At 42.1% G+C, this 20924-nt stretch overlaps 1 long non-coding RNA gene across 2 annotated transcripts in view; it reads right to left on the reverse strand.

The window, feature by feature from the left end:
* Positions 1–20924, reverse strand: part of LOC143688078 (uncharacterized) — a 48099-nt gene that overhangs the window by 14311 nt on the left and 12864 nt on the right. The window contains exon 3 of one of the 2 annotated variants that reach the window (XR_013177816.1): positions 19737–20169. This is a non-coding gene — a long non-coding RNA (uncharacterized LOC143688078). Of the gene's footprint in view, positions 1–8371; positions 10870–19736; positions 20170–20924 lie in introns of those variants that run through there. The other variant, XR_013177815.1, reaches the window with a different exon arrangement.

Genomic DNA, 20924 nt, shown 5'->3' on the forward strand with positions numbered 1-20924 from the left:
TTGTGGTGATAAATGCAGAGCTATTTGATGATATTGTGAACCATCAGCTATACACTTTGGATGATTACATGGTATGTGAATATATAATATATATCAATAAAAAAATTTTTAAATGTAAGCTTGTGAGCTAATAACTTTCCACTATTAAACGCCAAAAAAAAGAGAGAGAGAGAGAGAGACTAAACAAGTACCATTTGGTGGAAAGTCTGTATAAGAAGGAGGAGCTTAGTCCCAAGTCCCTCCCCTACCTCTGTAAAGAATTAAAGTTTAAGTCTCTGGAAGGTTTATTCTCTGGAGAAATTAAAAACACAAAGGCTGGAATATGCCAAGAACAGTTGAGAGCAGGGGAAATAAAAATTTGAAAGCTCCAAATGTCAAACCCCATGCTGCAGCATTCTTCCCTCCCTTAGCTCCCCAGAAAGCCAGGAAAGACATGGGAAGAACTTCTCTAGATGTTGGTGGCAAACCCCAAAGGAAACCCTGAAGATACCAACAGTGGGATTCCCTGTAGACTATTCTTCAGTGAATCTCACATTCAACAGGCTCCACCTATAAGCATATCTTCTCGTCAGCTCTTAGAAATGATCCCCCTCAGACATCTGAGAAAAGTTCTAATGCAAAAGACATAAACTTAAATAAGGTGGAAGAAATAGAGACTATTTGGATAAAAGAAAACTTTTAAAAAAAAACATAAATCTATTACTCACGGAGAGGGACAGAGAGGAGAGGCTTGTCATCAAAAAGGGAATGGACTAACAAAAGTATCTGAAAGTTCTTGGAAATAAAAATTATGCAGAAATGGAAAACTCAGTAGAAAGAGAGAAGATACAGTTGAGAAAAAAAATCTGCCAGAAGGTAGAATAAAAGATGGAAAAATGAGTCAGAAAAATTAAGGTCTAACATCCAAATAATAAGAGTTTCAGAAAAGTAGAACTGAGGAAACAGCAAGGAGAACATCATGAAAGGAAAAGGTGAATAAAAATTTCCCAAACTGAAGGACCTAAGTTGAAAGGAGCTACCAGATGCCCAACACAGTGGTTGCAAACAAGCTCTTACTAAGGCACATGCCCCCCAAAACATTAGAACACTGGGGACAAAAGGAAGTGTGATGGTTAATTCCCTATAACAACTTGGCTGGGTTATGGTATCCCGCTGTTTGGTCAAGCAAGCACTGGTCTAACCGTTACTTTGAAGACACTGCTTAGATTGATTTAAATCATTAGACAGTTGATAGCATCTATGGCTGATCATATCTAAATCAATAAGGGAGATTGCCTTCAGCAATGAGAGGAGTTTTCTCATCCAATCGGTTGGAAGCCTGAAAGTGAGAATTCCTGATTTCAGCAGCCAGAAAGAATTTCTCTATTTACCTTAGCCACCCTGCTTCTCCTATGGAATCCAATGGCACCTTCATCAGAGTTTTCAACTTGTGGCTTCTCCTGGGGGAATCAACATCACTAGGGCATTCAAGAAGATTCCACAAGCTTACAGATTTCATAGGAGTGTTAAGAAGCAGCATGGTGTAACCCTTCTTAACAGCAACACTGGAAAACCAGAAAATAATGAAGCAATGCCTTTAATATTTTGAGGAAAAATGATTTCCACCTGTAAGTCTTCGTTGGGCCATATCCTCATTTATGAGTAAAGGTCAGATAAAGACATTTTCAGACACGCAAAGTCTCCAGGCACTGTTTCTCATGAAGACACTGGAGATGTGCTCCATCCTCCACTAAGAGAAACAGAAACATGGGACACAGGAAACAAGAGCATCATCAGAGGACGGAGGTGAAAGGAATCTTTAGGGAAGTTCTAGGTGACAGCCGGGCAGCAGCCGAGAGAAGCAGGAGCCTAGAACGGGGCTGTTCAGAGACTTCTTCAGGAAGATGAATGTACAGAATATCTGCTAGGTCTGGACACCTTGAGAGGAGCATGAGACAACTGACAGAGAATTCAGCACTGGATCAGTCAGAAGTCTATAGAAAGAAAATGAAAAACCAAAATAATTATTAACTGCATGAAAAACAAAATATTTTGCAAGAAAGGAAAAGGCATCACAGGACCGTACTTACTAAAAGTACTCACAGAGTCACCTGAATGCAAACAGCATGGAGTGATTTCACCAAAACCATTATAGTCTTTTGGGAGGAGAGAAAATGGAGAGGGCAGAAAGGAGGGAGCTAGTGAAAGAGGGAAACCGAAACATAGTTCCTAAAACCAAACAATGAAGAAGTAGCTACAAGCATGTTATTCAAAGATAAGAGACAAATAGCAGAAGAATGGGTTTAAAAAGTTGATTGTGGTTGTCTCTGGAGTGGGGAAAAAGGAAAAAAGGTGATGGTCTCTAGTAACAAGCCTCACAGACCTGTGGGCTCTTTAAATTATGCATAACTTTGATAAAAATAAATGCAAAATTATACTTTTTAAAACTTGGACAATTGAACTAAAGGATTTCGAAGTCGTTTTCACCTGTAACAGTCTATGACTCAGTTATATTTTGGGGAATCACAATAGGCAGCTTTCGTGAACTCTGCAGTCTTTTGGCATCTTTTGTCAATTATGGAATGATCCCCTTAAGTTGGCAAACACACCACATTCTCGTTCCCTCCAGATATTTAGTTTGGGTTCCTTTTTCATGTCACAGTCCCTGAGCCATGTGATTCGGTGGGTAAAGCAGAGGACTAATGAGAATTGTAGGTACAGATTGGCTCCCCCCAAAATTGACCCCAACCCCTACCCGAGACTGACCCCTCACTCTGGCCACTCAAATGCAGCTCATGCTCCCTGCTGGGGCTGTCCTAGCCCCCTCCTGCCCAGCATCCCTCAGCATTTTTCCAGAACTGCTATGCATGTTCCCTGAAATCATGCAGAAACAGCTCAACCAGGCACCTATCTTGTCCCCACCACCTGTTCACCAATAGTCATGCAATTGTGCTCACTTTATACCCATGATGGGGAGGGCAGGGGAGCAAAGGGGAAGGCACAGTGGGCATGGCCCCACCAGGAAAATGCACAGCCACTCCAGCGAGGAGCAGGAGGCACCTGATGCAGCCGCTGGAATTGCCACCCAGCAAACACAGCAGCAGGGGTTCTCTCCATGTTGAGTTAGCATTTATTATTCTTAAAATAAAGTGGTGCCATGCAGCATTAATTCAGAAGAAGAAGCTGCAAATTTCAGGCCCTTTCCGAAGGCTTGTTTTCACAATGAATTAATGGGCCTTAATTTAACACCACATCAACAAACCAGGCTGCTGAAGGAATTCCAAGTAGCTGGTTTCTGCACAGGTTCCGGGTCTCAGCTGCCACCACATTATAGCAGCCAACATGCAGTCTATGCAGGAGATAATAATAGGAATAGCTCATATTTACAAGTCCTCACTATGTGCCAAGCACTATGTTAAGTGTTTTACTTGCATTATTGCATTTCATCTTCACAAAACACCTTTAAAGTAGCCACTCATACTCTCTGCATTCAGCATAGGAGAAAATAAGGGTACAAAGGAGAAGTAAGTTGCTTAAGGGTAGTTTCTACAAGGGTAGAAAGTGGAGGTGCCAAAATGTGAACTTGTATATTAGTGGGTGTCCATGGAAAAATTATCTTTTGGGGACTCTCAGTCCCCTGAATTTACCACTTTGTAACCATGTCTGCTGGTTTTGCTCACCAGACCGTCCTCTAATTTTGATGAGATTTATAGGCCTTAAATATAAAAGAGGTGGGTGCCGTTTGGTTAAAATGCAGCTGCTTGAATGAGAAGCCCATGCTATAAAAGAAATACAATTTTCACAGCTGCATCCTTGGTTTTTCACATGAAGAGTTAGAATCAATCCATGGCCAGCAGTCTGGGGCAGCCTCTCTGACACAGTGGTCTTGTCAAGACCTTGGGCAGAGTTGCTGTCCCACTTGGCTAAAGAAGGCAACCCCGTTTGCTCAGTGACCTGCAGGCTACCGGTGCTCCAGCCTCCCTTCCCAAACACAGGTGGGTCTTCCAGAATGGGTGAGAGGCTGGAACCCTTTACTCACTTCTCACCATACCTAGGCAAGATGGTCGTAAAGCTGGTCAGCCTGTGTTTTCTATGTAAAGGCCCATTCATTTTAAACTAAAAGGAGCTGCTGTTAGATCCAGCTTGAAATTAGAAAATTAGATTTTCAATCAACTAATACTCCCCAGCACCTATATTTGTATCCCCTGTAATATGCTGCTCCCCTTCTGTGTCTAAGAATCTGATTCAATTTAGCCAGATTTTCTCGTATTTCCCATGGGGGAGAGAGGCGAGGGGAGGGGCTCTTTTTGAGACCTGGAGAATGAAGGGATATGCATTAGGCACAGCCCTACTTTCAGAATTGCATAGGACAATGGGAGAGCCTGGCACATACACTCCTATTTTTATTGTAAGAACTAAAATTTCAAACGCTGTCTTGACATCATGGAGCCTCACAGGGTCCCAAAGGCCTAACCCTGAGTTTTTCTCCCTTGCCAGATAGGCACCCACTCAGTGGGAAACGCTCCCACCCGGCTAGTTGCTGTATCAGCTGCACCCCAACTACACTCCACCTGGTCCCCAACCTAATGGGTCTCACCTCCCTGCAAAAGCAAACCAGTTACATCTTCCCTGTACCCTACTGTTACTACAAAGCCTGTCTCCCCCGACCCCCACCCTGGTTCACTCTGCTCCCCAGCTGAGCGCAATCCCCATGTGGTCCTGGGTGGAGTGCGGCATCCTCCTCTCCTGGGATGTGAGCCTGTGCTTCCTAAAAACTGCTGTGTTGGGTGTCATGTGTTTGATCATCTGATACTATTTAGGACAGGGGACCCCTCCATCTCAGCGGGGTGGATAGAAGGTGTTCAAAACACTGCCTCCCAAAGAAGGTAGACGATGGCTTTAGAAGAGGAGACAACAGTTCTGCTGTGGGTTAGTCCAAGGAAGTTTCAGAGAAAAACTGATACAGCCTTGAAAGACAAATAGGATATCAATCAGGCAGAGATTCAGGACAAGGGCACCCGGGGAAGAGGAAAGCATGAGCCAAGGTAGGGAGTAATGAGCGGGCGTGATACCCTCAGAGCATGGGAGTGGTCTAGGAGGTAGGAACATGAAGTTCTAGGGGATAAGGAAGAGGAACCATGAGAGAGGAAACTCTAAGAACAGGGTCACCAGGAAACGAGACTTGAATTCTCTGCCTAGGACTTGGGACACTGTTCTCCCAGCATGAGAGAGCCACAGATACTTTTGAACAGGGGAGTTACAAGATCAGTTAGGGTGGGCCACAGTGGCTCAGCAGGCAGACGTCTCGCCTGCCATGCCAGAGACCTGGGTTCGATTCCCTCTGCACACACGAGGGAAAAAAAAAAAAAAAGATCAGTTGATCAGCAAATAATCTCAAGCAATACCTTTTTGTTCTCAGGTGGTAATGGCATGTTTCACGTTTTGTGGCACAGATCTTATACTTTCCCCTACCAAAGGCTATCAAAAATCTCTTTTAATATATCATCATTGACACAAACTCTGAACCTTCTTTGGAAAAATTGTTCTTGCTGAACTGTAGCATCTGATGTACTTGTGAAGAATCTGGAAGATGAGGATGTAATTCGTATTTATTGTACTTTAAAAAAAAACTGATTGTGGTTCAAGATGATAGGTTGAATATACAAATGTACCTCCCCTCCTTGCCAAATCTCATTAAAATGACAGGAAAAATTGTAAGAATAACCACACAGTTTCATTGGAAAACAGAGAAGGATACCATTGATAAAAGGTAACAGTTATGACTTTATAACCAAACAGCAAAGAATCAAAATATATTTTAATAAAAACTCTCAGAAAAACAAGGGGACAAAATTATACCATAGTGAAATATATTAAAGTAACTCCCATACAAATTGTATGATCAAGTTTACCAAATAAAAAAATACAGAGACCTCTATTATAATTAATAAATGAGATCCAATAGACATGTATGGGACTTTATAACCTACAAACCAAGCACTGTACATTTACAAAGACTAACCAGGACCAGACCACAAAGAAAACATCAGTAAATTCCAAATAATAGGACATTAACAAGGTACATTCTCTGGCCACAGTGCAATAAAACTAGGAATATTTAACAAAAGAATAGTGTCAAAAGCTATTTACAGAATAATTTCAAAAGCACTGCTCAAAGGTAAATCAAAATCAAAATTACAGATCATTGAAATATTAAAGACATGAAGATCACTAAACATGAAATCTCACAGGCTGAGGAACAAAGTCCAACTTAAGGAAAACTGATTATCCAAAATCCTTCTATTACTAAATAAGAAAGAACAGAAATAAATCAATAATCAAGCCTCCAATTCAGTAAGTCAGGTGATAAGCTACAGGAATTTTAAAAGTTGCATTTAAAGCCGTTCACCTTTGTAGTTAAGAGCAAAAATAATAAATGAGAAAGAAAAATTCGGAAGAATTTAACAAAGAACTGGTTATTAGAAAATTCTGGCAAGACTATAAATAATAAAAGGAGGAAACACAAATACTATTATTTTTAAGTAACTAGCGATACAAAGGAGATTTAAGATTATTAGAGAATGCTAGATACAATGCTGCAACTAAATTTGAAATAATGATTTCCCTTGAAAATATAAATTCCAAACTTTACTCAGGGTAAGGCAAAAATCTGAGATCAGTGAAGCACGGAAGGAACTGATTAGATTGTTAAAGTGCTGCCACCCAAGGGGGCACCAAAGGCAAAGGCCTTGTAGGGGATGTCTGTTAGACACCCCAGGAATGGATGCAACCCATGCTGTTTAAACTGCTCCTTAGCATAGGACAAGATAAAAAGCCTCTCAAATCGTTCTAGGACATAAGCAAAATCCTGAAAATGAACAGCATGCAAACATATCACAGGTGCCTTTACACACACACACACACACACTCACTCACACACACCACACCGCATCAAGAATCTAAAAAACCAATTCATTTATACAGATGTAATGATCATAAATAAAATATTAGCAAATAAACTTCAGGATGCATGAAAAGAAGAATTCAGCATGTAAACTAGAATGCATCCTAGCAATGCAAGGATTGACCACACCAGCAAAAATATTAACATAATTTACCATAATAACATGGAAAAAAAATCATCTTCCAGGAAGATGGAGTACATATACTTTTCCCTATTCATCCCAATAGGTATAACTACAATCCCTGGACATCACGTGAAAAATAAGTATGAGAAAAAGTAGAGAGAAGAAGGAAAACAATCACGGAATTTTGAGATCTAAAGAACAACCTGCTGGTGGGTTCCTTACATTTTCTTTTGGCCTCAGATTTAGAGGTGAACATCAACAGAGCAGACAAAAAAGAATAATAAGCCTACCCCCCAAACATAGGATCAGGAAAGGAGCAGTCTAGCAAGTCAGAAAACTTTTAGATAACAATTGTTGTGCTCCAGCCCAATACACATATGAGAATAGCCAAGAAAATTTTGAAGGAAAAAAAAAAATAAGTGATAAAGAGGGATTTTCATGCCCAGATATTAAAATGAAAACACAATAATGCTAAAATCTGATAGGTAATAGAACAGAATTAAAAATCCAGAAATAGACATATAGGATAATTTAAAAAATAATAAAGGCATTATTTCAAATTGATGGAGAAACATGGATTATTCAACAAATAGCATAAGGAAAACTGGCTAGATAAATTATGAATGAATGAATGAATGAATGAATGACAATGAATACCAATCCCTACTTCACACCTTACAGTAAAATGAATTCTAAGTGGATCAAATACTTAAATATAAAAACAAAACAAATCTGTAAAAGAACTAGAAGAAAACATGCAAAAAATTTCAAATATATTCTTGAAGTACAACCAGAGAAAACAAAAATAAATAAATATGAATATATATATATATATATATAAATATATATGTTCTTGAAGTAATAAAGGTAGTTTTATTCCAAGTACAAAACACAAGGATATACTCAAAGGGGAAAAAACACTGATAAATTTGACAAGATAAAATCTTCAATTTCAGTCTAGTCAAAAATAAGAATAGTATAGACAAAGTTAAAAGATAACAAAGCATTTTTAGTATATATGCCAGACAAATGGAAACATAAACAATGTGTTGGTTTCCTTAATATATGAAGAGTATTTACAAATAAGTAAGAGACCTAGAAAACTGGGCAAAGAACACAACAAGGCAGTCTATAGAGAAGGACAAAAACACACCTCTTGTAAATATATGAAAATATTTTCATTCTTACTCATAATTTAAGATTGCAAAATATGATTTTTCATCCACTAAACCAACAGTTCAAAAAACTGGTAATATTCCAGTTTTAGCACAAATGAAGAAGAACTACTGGTAGTGAGTGTGAGAATTGATCCAACCTCTTTAGAAAGAAAGCTGTCAATGTTCTCTTCAAATGTTAAATGTATATACCCTTTGACCCAGCAGTGCTACTTCTAGAAATTTATCTCCCAGATAGGCTTATAGATTTTAGCAGAAACATTGTTCAAAGATGTTCAGTGCAGCATTGTTGACAATAGATAAAGATTCTGAACAACCTAAATGTCGAGAAATAAAGGACTGGTTAAATCAATGATGGCAATGCCATACAATAGAATATTGTGCAACTATGAAAAAGAATGAGATAAAGAACAATCTGTACAAAATGTAATTAAGTGAAAAATGCAAGGTATCCTATAAAGCATAAATTTTTTCTAGATGAATATTTGAGAATAGTTGCCACTGAGAAGTATAAGTGGGATATGAGGTGGGAGAGACTTTTCATTGCTTTGCTCTTCTGTTTCTACTTTCCCCAGAAGACAGGAGAGGCAGTAGAAACCACTCATACCAAAATGAGAATTAAGACTTTAAATGGTGGCAGATTTTTTCCCTTCATTAGATTCTTCTAATTACACAGGTAATACATGCTCACAGTAATAAGTCAAAGAAGACAAATATGCATGAAGAAAACGTCAATTTTGTATCTCCTTCCCCAAGATAACTACGGTAACACTTTGATGTGTATCCTTACACCGTTTTCTATGTTCAGATCAGTATTCACAAAGGTAAGTTGCAGACTGTCTTATTTTGTTTTGTTTTCTGTTCTGTACCTCCCACCTTATCCAGCAAAATGTTGTTTTACTTAACAATATTTTATAGTCAGGTCTGTACTCCTCCTAATTTGAGAAGAGCAATCCTTACTTTCTTTCCAATATATTGTATCTTGCATATAAAAGCAATGCTTCTGGTGTGGTGCTACGGTGGCTCAGTGGCAGAGTTCTCACCTGCTATGCCGGAGACCCGGGTTCGATTCCTGCTGCCTGCCCATGCAAAAAAAAGAAACAAACAACAACAACAAAAATGCTTCTGACCTTTTCTCAAGACAAGGGAAGCCAGCCCCGAGTTCTGTTCAAACTAGAAGAATTGGAGGATACAAAATCATCTGTATTCTGACACATATGTGGCATAACACCCAGGCATCCTCATGAGTTGGTGCACAACTGAGGCTAGATCAGGGCTCAGTCCAGATTGAGGTCGGGGTCAGGCTTCAACCTGAGGCTTGATGCTACCACCCAACTCTCAAGGGCATCACAGGACAATCCTGGCATCCTCCACCCCAGAATCTCCCCACAGGCTTCAGAGGCCCAGTTCACCTCCTTGGATTCCAAGCCCTCAGGTACTCCTGGCTGCTGAGTGGGCAACCCACGGAGGCCCAGCACAGCCTTGGAGCTGCTGAGCAGCCTCACCAGCATCAGCCTTCTCTGTCACACTGGGCACATGCTCCTCTCTCCCCAAAGCAGTTGGTTTAATATCCTGCCTTGGCACTTTCTCTCGAGAAAGTCATTGGGAAGTTGATCTCACAGTGACTTGGCATCCTCCACTTGTTCATCTCTCCCTCTGGGCCCCACGGTTTGCCTTTGTTGAGTGGACCTGGGGAGACAATTCAGTGTTCTAGGGATGAGGGAAAAGCACCTCTGTTTGACCCAGTGATAGAAGAAAGAGTAGACGTAAGCCATGCTGCAACCAGAGTCAAGCTTCCTTATGTGGTTTGTGACAGGGAAATAGTCTCATCCTGCTAGCAAACTAATCTGTTTTGTACGAACTGAACTTCACTGTAGTTGACTCTCCTTGGTATTTTGAAATCCAATAGTATTGCTGAGAGTAAACACCATTTAGACAGCAGGTCTGTGGACTGAGAGCAGAGGACACCAGGACATGGATAAAGGTTGAAGGCTTGCTCCATTCTGAAGGCTAATTCTTGCAGAGCAGCTAATACTTGAGCCCTAGTGCTTGGACCCAAATCTGTGAGCTAAGATCTGGTGGGGAGGGGGTTGATTTGTTTTTATTAAAGGAATTGTAGGTTTCCAGAAAACTCATGCATAAAATACAGAGTTCCCATATACCACCCTATTATTAACACCTCACACCAGTGTGGAACAATTGTTATAATTCATGAAAGACCATTTTTATAATTGTACTATTAATTATAGTCCCTCCTTTAAGTTAGGGTTCACTGTATTGTACCAAATATAGGGCTGTTAATTACATTACAATGTTGTTTCCATCACCACTATCCATTACTCAAACGTTTCCATCAACCCAAACAGAAACTCTATCGAACTTAAGCGTTCATTTCCCCTTCCCTACCCCAACCCTGACCCCTCATAACCTGTATTCTAGGTTGACTTATGAATTTGCTTATTCTAATTGTTTCATATCAATGAGATCATACAATGTTTGCCCTTTTGTGACTGGCTTATTTCCCTCAACATGAAGTCTTCGAGGTCCCTCTGTGTTGTGGCACCTATCAGGACTTCATTCCTTTTCATGGCTGGATAATCAACAATGGTATTTACATTTTTAGAACGCTGTAAAAGAAGAGGAGGAGGAAAAATCGTCACTATACGCAGCCCCTTAAAAATTAAAATGTATACTCTCAGGCCCTTTCTGGAAAAAGTTTGCAGACCTCTAATCTAAAGCACATGGCTGGAATTTCAATCACACTCCACAAATATAGGTGTGGGGGGAAATCCCAGAGTTTAATTTCTTTACTATTTATTTTATTTGAAGCTACCTTTCTGCCAGGGGGACATCAACCCATCTCAGTCAGGTTGGGGACCCCCTCCTTTCCCTGGGGTTGTGGCATATTCACATACAGTTCCAAGGCAACCAGATGCTTCAATATCATCTGTCAATGCAAGCCTCCACTGAGATACCCACCATCTTCTCTAGTCCTCATAGGTCCCTCAGTACACATCTGGCCCTCTCAGATCTCTGTATCTCTGTGACTTGTCCAAAAACATGGGAATCATTCAGCTTCTCTGCCACATCAGGGAGCAGAAATGTCTGCAGATCATCTACAAGCCTAACTATCTGACCCTGGTTTCTCTATGCTTCCCAGAGAATGGAGCACAGTTCCCCTCCACTCCCAGATCCTACAAATCTCTCTGGGGTCATTTTGCTTCCCCAGGGCTATGCCCCAGGAGGTAGGAAGTGGGATTGCTCTACCTGGAAAGCATAGGCAATTATAATCTCAGCTTTCCCCACCATTTTAGTTTCTCTCTTTCCCTAGCGTATGAAATGTTTTCTGTCCCAGGGACCAGATACTAGTAACTACCCTCAGCCTCCTGGTCTTAAATATATTTTGTCTAATTTAGACAAAATATTTACCTTCCTTCCCATATTCCCTGATGTGGCAGAGAAGCTGAATGATTCCCATGTTTTTGGACAAGTCACAGAGATACAGAGATCTGAGAGGGCCAGATGTGTACTGAGGGACCTATGAGAACTAGAGAAGATGGTGGGTATCTCAGTGGAGGCTTGCATTGATAGATGATATTGAAGCATCTGGTTGCCTTGGAACTGTATGTGAATATGGCCACAACCCCAGGGAAAGGAGGGGGTCCCCAACCTGACTGAGATGGGTTGATGTCCCCCTGGCAGAAAGGTAGCTTCAAACTTTCAGAACTTTCTTTTGTGTATGACCTTATTTTAAAACATAAAATCCAGGCAGAGAATTTGTAACTACTTCCTTCCCATCATGTGATATCTCTTCTCTAAGGCAATGAATGCAGAATGACCGAGCTGTGTAGAACTAGAGGGAGGGTGATACTAAGGGAGAAAAAGAGCAGAGACTCATAATGTTTCACAAATACTATCTCGTTAAATTTTCAGGAAATTTATAAGTGGGTTGCTAAACCATTGGTAGCTTGAAATCAGCCATACTGAGAATATTTACACCAGAAATTGGCAAACGCTATAAATCAGGACAAGCCACACCCTGCCGCCATACCTCCAGAGAGCCACTTGTTAAATATTTACCAGCATACCACTGCTTATCTATCCTCATTCCACAAAGGATTTAAGGTGGATTTTCCAAAGTTTGGTGTGTTAGAAGTGTCAACCATGGCCAGCTCCACTTTTAATGGAATCCGTTTCTCTACCTACAGCTCCTACTGAAAAAGCAGCCACATTTTATGCCTCACAACCCTGTCCCACTCTACCCACAGGTAGCCATGGCTAACTGATGGGCACTTGATGCAATGCCAAGCAATCCACAGACTGGCCAGAAAAACGTGTGTTGGATATCTTGGTACAGGATTCAGTTTATGTGCCTGGATTTCTTGCTGGAGCAGCCATAGCAATGGCTTATCCCATGCTGTGGTGTTGCAGCAAAGTTGCTGCCTCTGCCTCAGTGACAGACTGAGGGATGTGCTGTGGTGACTGCTTGAGTCCTTTATGGACACCCCACAATGGCACTTCACCTCATATTCCAAAAGGGATACCATGGGGCCTGCTTGGAGCTCACAAGTGAGCCACACAGAAGAGTGGGGTGCTAACACCTCATGGGGCAAATTTTCACCAAGAGATATGGATGCCAACAGATAAATTCTTCCCTCCTCTTCCCTTAGTACTTACGGCCTAGATCAGGGCCAGGTCTACAGTGACATTTGGAACCTGATAATTATGTGTTTGGGGGGCTATCCTGGGCACCGTGGGAAGTTTCACAGCACCCAGCAATCAGAAATGTCTCCACACTGCCAAATATCTCCTGGAGGATGTAAGCTGTCCTGATTGAGAACCAGTGGCCTAGACAGATTGTAGATGCTGTCGTTTCAAACAGCCTCTCCAAAGAGGTCCTGCCATATCAGGAGACATGCTTGTTAGGACATTGCTGCCAGCTTAGCAACACCCTCTCTCATATTTGCTCTTCCTTCTTTCCTACTTCTGTCCCCTTTTCCCTCATGCCTGCTTCCTTGAAATTGTACTTCCCAATAAGACACATGCTTTTGTTTCAGGTCCTGTTTTCTAGACAGCCTAGGCTAAGGCACCTGCTCATCAGATGCCCTCTCAAGAATTTGAACTAAGCCCCAGAGGAATGATGTCACTCAGTGGTGGCGGCTCTAAAGTGTCTGTAGTGCTAGGGCTGAACAAGACCCTCTGGCTGAAGTTATGGGGATGCAGGAGCCATGAGTGGGAATAAAGCAGAAGAGGCCAGTCTGCAAAAAAGGAAAACAGAGCAGAAGCACAGAGAAACAGAACTAAGAGGACATGAGCAAAAGTGGGAGAGAACAAGGGGCCCTCTTATATTCTCACTGTAAACCCCTTTCCTTGAGTTAGCTTAAGTAGGTCTCTCTCTTTTTTCTTTCTTTATTTTAATTAGAGAAGTTGTAGAGTTACAGAAAAAGTGTGCATAAAATACAACTTCCATATAAGACCGTATGCGCTAGTTTGAAAGGATTTATGTACCCTAGAAAAGCCATGATTTAATCCTAAGAAATCATGTGGGCGCAACTGCTTCTCTTAATCCCTATTCAGTGCTATAGGTTGGAAACTTGATTGGGTTATCTCCATGGAGATGTGACTCAATCAATGTAAGTATTAAACTTGATTAGATAGAGACGTGTCTGCGCCCATTCTATGTGGGTCTTGATTAGTTTACTGGAATCCTATAAAAGAGGAAACATTTTGGAGAAACTTGGAGAGATTCAGAGAGAGCAGAGCAGAACGACATAGCCATGAGAAGCAGAGTACACCAGCCAGTGACCTTTGGAGATGATGAAGGAAAATGCCTCCTGGGGATCTTTATGAAACAGGAAGCCAGGAGAGAAAGCTAGCAGATGATGCCTTGCTTGCCATGTGCCCTTCCAGCCGAGAGAGAAACCCTGACTGTGTTCACCATGAACTTCTATGGCCTTCTTGAACCAAGGTATCTTTCCCTGGATGCCTTAGATTGTACATTTCTATAGACTTGTTTTAATTGGGACATTTTCTTGGCCTTAGAACTGTGAACTAGCAACTTATTAAATTCCCCCTTTTTAAAAGCCATTCCATTTCTGGCATATTGCATTCCAGCAGCTAGCAAACCAGAACACCCTGTTACCAACACCTTGCATTAGTTCTTGTATTTGTTACAATTTGTGAAAAGACACTTTTATAACTGTACTATTACCTATAGTTGATCATTTACATTAGGGTTTACTGTTTGTGTTGTAAAGTCCTCCTTTTTGTTTTTTTTCAAAGGTCTCTCTCTGTTTCTTATAACAGAAAAAGTCCCCACGGAAACAGTGGAAGGACTCTAATTTAGAGTCCTTAGAATTCATAAAAGCTGATTTCAGCTCAACTTGAGTCAGAACACTGTAATTACTGAGCAAGTCTCTCCTGGAATGGAGAGAGGCAAGACTCCAGATAATGTGCTTCCCAGCCAAACTCCCACAAGAAATATGGTAGGGAGGAGGATGATCTCCTACTTGATTAGGGGAAGCAGCCCAAGTGACCTCTACAGTGCTGTCTCTCTCCTGACATTGAACGTCCCTGATTCCTTGACTTAGATTCAGAAAAACTGTATTCTTTGTTCCAGTGCTCTAGCCAGTTTGCCCCTTCCTTCATTCTAGGTCTTATTTTTCTCACCTATATAGAAGAGGTTTGATGTCATACTTGAAAAATATGACATTCCCATGTTGAATGTCAGCATCAAGACCCCAAATTATGCAGCAAGTAAGAACATACATAAGCCCACGAAGAACAGAGTAAAGGCTTACATTTGAGTCCCAAAATCTGGCTGCATTAGCACAGGATGAAAAAAACATGACTCTGAATCAACAGGCAAAGAAAAGAACTTGGGAAATTTAATTTCTTTGAATTAGCAGGGTGACATGGCTACCATGGATCATGTTAATAGAAGCACAGAATCCAGAACATAGGAGGTGGCCATCTCACTCCCCTCTATACTGCTGCAGACTCATATGGGGTACTGAGTCCTCTACACTCTCAAGGGACATGGGCAAACCAGACTTGGCCAAAGGAGGGTCTCATGTAAAAACAAGGACCAGAAGCCACTGCATTGGAAGAATACTCAGAGGAGCCAGGAATGTTCTCCCTGGAGAAGGGATAATGTAAGGGGACAGGAGCAACAACTTCAAGGATCTGAAGGGACTGTCATGGTTTAGAGAGAAGGGGCTTTGGCTGTGTGGCCCCATTATCCAGACCTAATTCAAGGAACCCAAATGGGTGAAAGCTACTGGAGACTGACTACAGCAAAATCTGAGGCAGGGCTTTCCCATACTAGTCTGCGGATGGACTGGGCTGCCTGAAGAGGAAGGGGCGGATGGATTCTGCAGGGCCTGGATGGAAACCATGATCAGCATCGTAACAGCTACCACTTGTTGGGTGCTTATGCATCCCAAGTATTAAAGTAAGCACTATTCCTAGGAGTCAGGTATTCCCAGTTTACAGTGAAGGAAACTGAGGCTCAGAGATGTTCAACGACCAGTTGGTGAAGATCTGGGATTCAAGGACCTACCATCTGACTCCAGAGTATGTGCTTAAACTCCTGCTGAACTTAACAGAGATGCTGCAGAGCATAATAATGATTTTAGCCAATGGTTGGATGGTGCTCAGGAAGGGCCAGGTCCAATTCTGATCTCTATATCAACAGCATATATCACATAAATCACATATGTCACAGCCATCCAAGAGACCATGACTGTTATTACCATTCCTATTTTACAGGAGACTGAAGCACAGAGAATTTAAGTAACTCACCCAAGGTGGTAAAGCTGGAGTGCTAGTAGCTGCTATGCTACCCTGCCTCTCACCTGAACTAGCACTAGAAAATTCAGAGACATTCTAAGTGTCCCTGCAGATTTTAACACCTGTTACTCTCCCCGTAGGAATCTCAGCTAAAAGCCAGTCTACAACTCACCATATTCTCGCCAAAATCACACTTTGGTAGGTAGGGCCTGCAACCTCTGCTGCAGCTGGGTTTTGCCTCTTCCCAGCTCCAACCTCATCTACCAGGGGCCCTTTCAACAGGGGTGAGGGATGCCAATCCCACCACCCAGTCCCGTCCAGGGTCCAGCCATAGAAAACTTGCTCTGCCTCTCTGCCATTTAGCTCCAGTCCTAGACAAGGGCAGCTATTTTGGGTGAGAAATGGGGCAGGCAGAAAAAAAATTCATTCAAGCAATTAAAGAATCACTGCATTTTTCATGATTAACTTCATGTTCACAGATTGAATGCAAAAAGCTGTTAGCAGAGCATTTCCATTTCTGTACCTGACATGAGCAATGGGAATATTTGTTCTGCCCGGGAGGATTACACCTTCCATTAATCTCCGCTTTATTGAAAGTTTAAATAACAGACAGACACAATGTGATCAATTAGCAGTGTAATTCCAAGGAGATGTCATAGTAAAATTAAATCTCGAGCACATTCACGGCAAAGATGCCAGCAAGTTCTCTCCAGTCTCCCTTCTTCATCGCAGTGTGTATATTTTAATTGAAAGTTTATTCTGCTATGTGCCTCATCCACTAAATTTTAATTTAACATTGTAATGAGAAGGATGTTTCCAAGGAGCTCTTCACAGACAAGTTGAGGAGGTTTCACAAATTAAGTGAACAAGTGAATTTGCTATACTTTCCAGGCAGCTGTGGGAGGAGAAGAGACCCCAAATCTTTTGTCCCAGGGCTGGAAAAGCAACCTAGGGGGTATTTGGCATCTATGGCAGCTGGGACAAAAGGTGACCAGACCAGGAAAGCAGCAAGGGTCGCAAGAGACTGGGGTCTCAGGCCACGTCTTTTACCAGAGCAACAAGCAAAACAAGGAGCGCTCCCTTCTCCCTTCTCCTCCCTTCCAATCTCTCTCTAGCACCCACTATTGACAAAGCTTAATAAGGAACCAGCTCACAAAGTACAGATTTAGTTTGCAGAGTCTCAGCACCAGCACTGCAGAGTATGGAAGGGTGGATCTGGAGGTAAAGGGCAAAAGCTAAATAACCAACATGACACATTTGAAAGCATCACTTTGTCTCTCCAACCCTTCATGTCCTCAACTGAAAAAGGGGGACAATTACCCACTTCTCAGGGTTGCAGTGAGAATCAAGTGAGACAGGGGATGGGGAAGGGATTTGGAGAGTACAGTGCAAGGGAGGGAATGGCTGTTATTTTCCACTGCTTTTCATAAAACTCACAAGGGAGCTTTTCCAGAAAAGAGGCTCCCCTTCTCCAAGAATGTCCTTGACCAAAAAAAATGATGTCATGTAGCTGAGGTTTCAGAGCAGTCTTGATTAATTGGAAAGTAGGTTTGACACTTAGGTTGAGGGAGGAGGAAGACAGATGGATAGAGCCTGCATTGCCCCCAACAGGAAAGCAAGAGAATAGGAAGCATTAGCCTTTCTGTTTCATCAAAGTCAAAAGTCAGTCATTTCATGGGTCACTTCACTGAAGTCTTGAATTCAGACTCTATCAATCTATGTTTAACTTACTGTCATAACCCAACAGTCTATGTAGTACCTGGCACCAGGCATGCACTCAATGTTTTGTGCATTTGAGAACTTTAGGGACTAAATGCACTAGTGACAACTACTGGTGAGAGTTGGTATTACAATCTGGCTCTACTAAACCCTATGCATGCCTAGAAGTGAATTACAGAGTTTCCAGAAAAAGAAATGGGGAAAGAAAAAAAAAAACTGTTAATGTTCAGGATTTGAAGAGTTAAATTTCAAAGAGGAGGAAGAGATCCCATCTCTGACTTTATTGCCTCCCCCTGTCCCTCTTGCCCACTCCTTTTCAGGCACAATGCATGCCTGCCCTTCTTCAAACACACCAAGCAGGCTCCCATTCAGACCCTTTGTCCTTGCCATTCCCTATGCCCAAAATGTTCTTCTTTCTTTTATTCTTTAGGCTTGCTCCCTTACTTCAAGTCCCTGCTCAGATTTCACCTCCTCAAATAGACCTTCTCTGACCACCTCATCAAAAATACCAACAATTCCTATCACTCTCACTTCACTTTTCTTCATTACACTTATGAGCTGACATTACATCTCTATTCATTTTTTGTCTACCATTTTAGAACATAAATTCCCTTAGGATGGGTATCTTTGTTGTACTCTGCTATATCCCCAGCACCTAATACAATATATCACTTAGAAAATGTATGTTAAATTATTAGAGGAAAAAAAGGGTGTGATGTGAGGACTTATAAAACAGTACTTTGAAGGTGATCTCCACAGCTCCTGACAGATTTGGTATAACCTATTCTGGCAAGAGTCCTAGTGAGAAGGGAGCCCCAAAATCTGGAAGCCCATGATCCATCAGGGTAATGGGTTCTGCCACTATCCCTCCCTAATGTTCCTAATGTCCCTCCCTAATGTCCCTTCTGGTTTTCAATGGTGAAGTTCTCCACAGTCCAGAAAAGGATCCACCTGGGAAGAGGAGGGATGCAGGAATTCATTATGCTCACTGTCAGGGCTAAGAGAGGAGAAAAGAAGACATAAGTGTACCTTTAGACCTCAGGAGTTAGAGGCCACAGGCCCTGAGAATTCTGGGCTGTTCTACGGAGCACTTGCCTTTGTTCCATTATATTGTTTCCCCTCTTTGTGTTCACACAAGGAACAGCCATTAATCCTCATGATAACACACTTCTGACTTAACAATAGGGAACCAGAATACACTTTACAGAAATCTGCTTTGCCACCAGCTTGGCTAAAATAGAATTCATTCTGTAAAGTAGCAACCATCTGAATTAACTGTCATCAATCCCAAGCAGTCTGGCCCAGAACATTGCAGACAGCTAAAGAGTAAGTATTTGGTAACTGGGTCACAGAAGATTTTTAGATAATTAAGGCTAGAATGTACATGGAGGTCAATAAGGTTTCCTCTTGAACATGGCCGATATTATGTTCATCAGACACGAGAACTGCTTAAGAATGTAGGCACTTTCTTTTAGAAACTTCAGTCCAAGTTGCCAAAGCCAAGAGCAAGTTTATCATGTCTATAAGATTCTGACTGGGTCTCCCAACCAAATATCCAAAGTCTTTGTCTGCAACTGGATTATGTGCCCCAGTGTTTGACCATGCAATTAAGAGGGAAGGTAGGAAAGGAGGAAAGAGGTAGGTTTTTGCCCTTTCTGGTCTCCTACTCCTCCCTCAAGTGGATGCCACTATGCCTCACAAGTGACACACCTTCCACCCTCGGACCTTCTGGATCTTTGATTCATTTGGTCCCCACTTCAGGACAGGAGAGTTTGCTCACCAACAGCCCTCCCAGCCAATCTATCTACAGGCTTCTCACTTTGCCGGCCTAACATACCTGCCATTTCTCATTTTCAGCCTTGATTACTTGTATTGTGTTTATGGCCTCAAAAGAAATGTTCCACACATAAAAATTTTTCAATGGGTCTCTGATTTCCTTGTCAGAAATGTCACTCTGACATTGTAAATACCAAGTGTGTCTTACCTATAAGGTGGCTTTGACCTGGGCCTCCTTCCATCAAAAGGATCTTGAATTATGGCAACCAGGACTGCCTAGGGGTGAGGGCGCTAATACAGACCCCTCTTGAGATGTGCTCTGAAGATCCCACTGAATCCTGAAGCTTCTCCTTCCAACTCTGCTCCATAAGCCTCTCTCTTCCGGCACAGCCCCAACTCCACCTCTTCATTGTGCCAAGAATTTCCTCGAGGTCAGAGCAGCCACACTCAGCTCACCATCTGATGGACAAAGCCATGCCACAGAACAGAAGCCCAGTATCAGTCAGGTCCCATCGGGGATCAGAATTCAACCCAGGTGGTGCAAAGTAAGAGACAACTGAGGAACCTTTCCCAGCACTGTGGTAGGAATGATGAGGCACGCAAGGTCCAGCAATGGTGGGAAGGTACAAGCACCCATAGGCCTAAAGGGACAGAGGGAGGAAATAAGGTTACTGGAGCCCAGTGAAAGCTGGAGTTTTTGAAGAAAGACCACCCAACAGGACATGGAAGGATACAGTAAGTTCCAGAAACATGGCCCAGAAGAGGGAGGGTCTGAGGAAAACACACTCCAACCTCTCTCTCTCTCTCTCTCTCTCTCTCTCTCTCTCTCTCTCTCTCTCTCTCTCTCTCCCCCTCTCCCTCTCTCTCCCTGTGTTGGCAATCTTTTGTTGGCACCTCCTTGGCCAAGCCCAGCTGAAAGCCAGTCAACAAAGGGGTGATACCACCCTGGGTGGTATCAGAACAGGGCAGAACTAGATCAGGAGTGCTGGGCAGGGCCGTGGGGGTGGGCCCAGAGAATGACAAGCACAAGTAGAAGGCTGATGACAAACGTCTGCCCTCCTGCCCCCATCTCATCGTCCTGGAGTTGGGCATATCCCCCATTGTTCAACAGCTCATTTTCTGTCCATCTGTTCTAGTTCAGGTCTACAAGGCCACTGGCAAATCTGAGGGCACAAGAACTTCCAGTCCTTTTTTTCCCTCTTCTTGCTAATTCCTTTCTTGGACAAAGACTCCTCTCATTTCCTTGAATACATTTTTACCTAAGTCCCTCATCCAAAGCAGTTTTGCAGAGCTTAGACTCACCTGGGTAAGGTTAGGAAAAGAAGGAAGAGAGAAAACACATGAACCTTCTCCAAAAATTCAGAAAAGAGAAGTCACAGATAGGCCCAGTACTCCG

This window comes from Tamandua tetradactyla, chromosome 6, assembly GCF_023851605.1.
Source record: "Tamandua tetradactyla isolate mTamTet1 chromosome 6, mTamTet1.pri, whole genome shotgun sequence".
Taxonomy (NCBI): domain Eukaryota; kingdom Metazoa; phylum Chordata; class Mammalia; order Pilosa; family Myrmecophagidae; genus Tamandua; species Tamandua tetradactyla.